Source organism: Lissotriton vulgaris, unplaced genomic scaffold (assembly GCF_964263255.1).
Source record: "Lissotriton vulgaris unplaced genomic scaffold, aLisVul1.2 SCAFFOLD_1253, whole genome shotgun sequence".
Lineage (NCBI taxonomy): Eukaryota > Metazoa > Chordata > Amphibia > Caudata > Salamandridae > Lissotriton > Lissotriton vulgaris.
In genome coordinates this window covers 103846-108790 of record NW_028244123.1, presented here as the reverse complement: position 1 = coordinate 108790, position 4945 = coordinate 103846, and positions in this window count along the sequence as shown.

Sequence of the window (4945 nt, the reverse complement as noted above, 5' to 3'; positions counted from 1 at the left end):
TTTCCGCTGCGGTCGGAAGGCAACTGTGGCGGAAAAGCGGCCGACGGTCTTCCCGTCCGCCGGTGACCCCACAGCCATCCTAATCTGGCGATGGGTCTTTAGAATCACCGCAGCGGTGAATCCGCATCCTCCGGGCCGGCGGTGGCTTCCGCCGGCCGGGAGGATGCGGATTCACTGCAATCCTAATCTGCCCCTTAGTAATTGATAATACTTATATTTAGAGACAGATCTCTCAGAGATCTCCTGCATCTTTTGCCAAGAAATTAGTTCTGCACCTTCAAAAAGTTGACCCATCTAAGAATTCCTCTTTCTTTAATGGGTGCGGCAAGAGCATCTTGTAGACTGACTGGTGTACCAGGTGATTTCCATATAGGTGCATAGTGGCTATAATACGGTATCTGTAGCAGCTGTCTTATTTGATGCCATATTTTGCATGCCCACAGAAGGATTTACATTTTTTGAAGTATTTGGGGTCACCAAACTTAAAATGAAAAAACTAGATAGATCTGGTGGGCCAAATGTAAGTGCACGAAAAAGTGGAGAAAGGTCAGGGGTATCCTTCAACAATTGTCTGAAATGTTTTAAGTGAAAAGCTCTTTGATATTGGAGGATGTCTGGGCTTGCTATGCCGCCATTTTCCTTTTTTTCCTAAGTTTTTTCCATGCTATTCTGGGTCTTTTATTCTCCATATAAAGCTGGAGAAGAGACCTTGTACTTTCTTTATCCACTCCTTCTTAAGTTCTAAAGTGAATGTATTAAATAAGAAAGTATATTTAGGGAGAATGGAAAACTTCATCAGATTTGATTTACCTAAAAAGTATAGGGGTACGGAAACCCAGATCTGAAGTTGTTTCTTTACTTTAGTAGTGACCAAATAAAAATTCACTTTTGCTAGTTTCTCCAGGTTTTGGACAACTTGAATCCCTAAATAGCTGATGTTTTTTCTAATTAGATCACCCTGGTAATTTGTGTTGCATTGCATGATCTTGGTTTTCTGTTGGTTAACAGCGTAACCAGATATTTTACCAAAACTCTCTAAAGTTTCCCAAATAGCCGGTAACGACAAGTGTAGCAGGCCCGTAAAAATCATCAGGTCATCAGCGAAAAAAAACAACAATCTTCTTTTCCCAACCATTACATGAAAAAGTGAGTTTGTCCCAGCATGCTCCTAATTTTATAGCCAATGGTTCAATGTAAAAATTGAAAAGCTGCGGAGAAAGAGGGAATCCCTGCCTAGTATCCCTACCAATATTTAGTGGTTTCGAGAGGTTCCCATTGACCAGCACTCTAGCCATTGGGATTTTATAGAGAGCCTTAATTGATGATACAAAAGTTTGTCCCAGATTAAAATGTTGAATCTTCACTTGGAGAAAAGGCCAGCTAACCCTATCAAAGGCTTTAGCAGCATCACATGTCATAACCATCAAGTTTTTGCCATATTCTGTGGCTAGATCTATTGTGCCAAGTAATGCATGCGTCAGGTCCTGTAATTGCCTCCCCTTCATAAAATCCTTTTGGTCACTGTGTATCAAGGGGCCTACCAGCTGATCTAACCTTTTAGTGAGAATATGTGTATATACCTTATAATCACTGTTAAGGAGTGAGATCTGCCTATACGATTCACAGACCCTCAGGTTCTTGTTAGGTTTAAGAAGAATTATTATACTGGCAAGGTCCCAAAAAGGAGGAAGGTCTTGATTTAGAGTAAAAACTGAGTTAAAAAGCTTAAGCAAAAATGGAGCCAATTCTTCTTTCAGGAACGTGTAGATTTAATTGGGGAGGGCACCCATCCCTGCAGCCTTCCCTTTTTTTAAGCTGTTTATTGTGTTATAGACTTCTGCTATTGTAATAGGGGCATTTAATTCGCTTTTAGTTTCTTCATTAAGGAGAGGAAGGCCTAAATCCCGAAAGAACACTTCTATCTGATCCTTACTAGGTGCTATATCTTCTGTATATAAGTCCTGGAAAAACTGGACAAATGCGTGTTCAATCTACCCATCCTCCAAGATAATATTCCCAGTGACTTGGCACTCTAGCCTGGTTAGCTTTAATCTTCCAAGCCAATAGTTTGCCACACCCTTCCCCGTATTCATAGTTGGCAAATCTGATGGCTTCTCACTTACGTTTTACCTTGGCTTCCAGATAATCTGCTAGATTCGTCTTTGCCTTTATCAGCTCGCTTTCTATCCGTGATTTAATTGTTGTGTTTGAGGTATACACTATGTTGTCTTATAAAGTTTTGATTGCGACTTCTAAGGAATTTATTTCCTCTCTAACCTGTTTGTTTTGTGATACACTTAGAATGGAAAGAATACCTCTACGATATGCTTTGTATGTATCCCACACCTTGTTTAAGTGAGCAGGGTTGAGGTTAAAAGAAAAAAACGAATTTGTTGCTTTTCTCAGATTATCAACTAGGGAAATATCTGAAAGCAACGTTCAGTTCAAAGTCCAGCACCGCACTGGTATGGTATCTTTGAACAAAATCTCAAGTGAGACTGCAGAATGATCGATAAATGTTCTGGAGTATGAGTGACTTTCTTGGTATTGTTGCTAAAAGCAGAATCTACAAGAAAAAAAATAGACCCTGGATTGATGTCCATGTTTATTATGAAACGTGAATTTTCCCCCCTCTGCTCCTCTCTTAGGGCCCATAAACTTGTCAATGAGGTGTATAGCTTGGAGTAAGTGTTTCAAAGCTTTCCTCATTTTGGGTGCAGCTACAGATGCCCTCTTAGAGGTTGTATCCTGATTAGATCTAAAAAGACAATAAAGTCACCTTCCAAAATAATAGGTTCATTTAAGTCTATTAAGTGCAAGAATATGGTGCGTCAAGGCGTAGGGTCGTCCAAATTTAGGCCATAGTATCCAACAAAGGCGAGCCACACACCATGATTTTTTGCCTTAACAATTACCCATCTGCCCAAGGGGTCTACCACGATATCTCCTAATAAGGCTTGAGAGGATTTTTAAATAAAATAGCCACAACCTTAACTGTTCAAGATTGCATAGTACATATACACTGGCCAATCCATTGTTAACTCTTTAGAATTTCAGACCATTCTTCTTTAAGGAGATGGGATTCCTGAATGAGAATAACCTCAAAATCGCTCTGCTCAAAATATTCTAAGTTCCTCCTCCTTCTCGAAGATACCCTAAGTCTGTTTACATTCCACGTTAATATCTTTAGAGGCCTAGGTTTATCCGGGCCACCCATAAAAGGAATTGATGTACCAAGAAAGACCAGGGTAACTCAGGCAGTCATAAAGACATAGCAAGCACAACACAAAAAAAGAAAAATAATGACAAAAGAGGACATTTTGTTTTATTTTCTCCCACATGCTCCCATCCCAATTTGATTCTATTTTTTTGGGTGTTTTTAGGATTGCATTTTTTGCAAGTGACCCACCCCACCCACTCAGGGGAACCCTCCCTACAAACTAGAGTTATGCTATGAATACCTCATATGAAATCTCCTTCAGCATGGAGGTTGGTTTTAGGTAGATATTATACCAATTGTGCCTTGGTCTGCTCTATAAAGTCTCTCACCTCATTTGGATCGCTAAAGTTATACATTTTGTTGTTCCTCATGACCCTCAGAGATGCCAGAAAACTTATATTCGCAGTGGCACCCAAGTCTCTTAGGGGCATATTATCAAGACAGGCGATAACATTATTGCCGTTTTAGAGGCAGAAAACTGCAGCTAAAATGGCGATAAAGGGCTTGATAATATGCTCTATGAAATTCCAATTGAAGCCCATGTTAGATGTCCTTCACATTTAACATGTGGTCGGCTCCAGCTGACCTGCGGGGCAACCTCCACCCACACTCCTCCCAGTGTTCCCCAGCGCCGTCCTTCGAGTCGGGCAACAGAAACCGCAGAAACCACCGAATTAGAAACCCCAAACAACGAGTTTTGGCCCCCGTGTCACCCCTACTCTGCACACCTCACGTTTCCAAAAGTCCTCAATAGGGCACAAGTAAGTTCGTGAATTGATCCGATACTGCCAGCCAAGGAGAGCTCGCAACCGAAGCTAACTAGCGGCCGCCATGTTCCCCCTCCTTTTGTGCATCGTTGTTTGAAAAAAGTTTTAAAAAATACACAGTATCAGTCCCTCCAGATGCTTTAAGAATAGCTGTTCCTGCTAAGAGAAACAAAGGCAAAGCAGCAGAAGCTCAGACATTGAAGAATTACATATCACTTTGAAACATTTGGAAGATCTTTAGCATGACATATTTCATATTGGTAAGCATCTAATGTAGGTCCAGATGAAAATGATTGCCATGATCCTCAAGATTAAGGCGCAAAAGAAGTAAAACAATGTGAGGCACAGCTGCAAATTGTAATCTAAACCAGAATCTGAGCCTTGATAGCAAGTTCAGAGTCACCATCTCCAATGCAAAGCCAAAGACATGTTTTTCATATGCAAATTACAAACGATCAAAATAAACTACTGGTGGCTGCATATAACCAATGGTAATTGCATGACGTTCTTAATCAGAAAATGCACAACCATACTGTAATTAATTACCTGGTAAATGCACATGTAAATAAACATTAATTGGCAAAACCCATTTCTCTTACCTGTTTTCTTCTAAAATATCATTCACACACCAATGCAAAAATGCTCGAGGAAGTTATAAGTCTGAAAAATAATACGAGGGGAGAAGGCAATGGCAAAGACATACTTAACACCGACACGGAACTCTGCACCCCATCGTGCTCAAATAAATACTCAAATAAATACTAAACATCTGCAAATTCCCAGAAAATTGCTGAATGTTTTCAAAGCAACACTAACACTCTGAAAACCTTGACTATTTTACTTTAGAAAACAAAAAGAAGAGATAACCTGGAGTAATTTACAGTAGTACCGTTTACAATAGATATAAAAGAAGAATAAAAAAGAATTCAACCCATTTGTGTGATGTGGGAGATGTCTG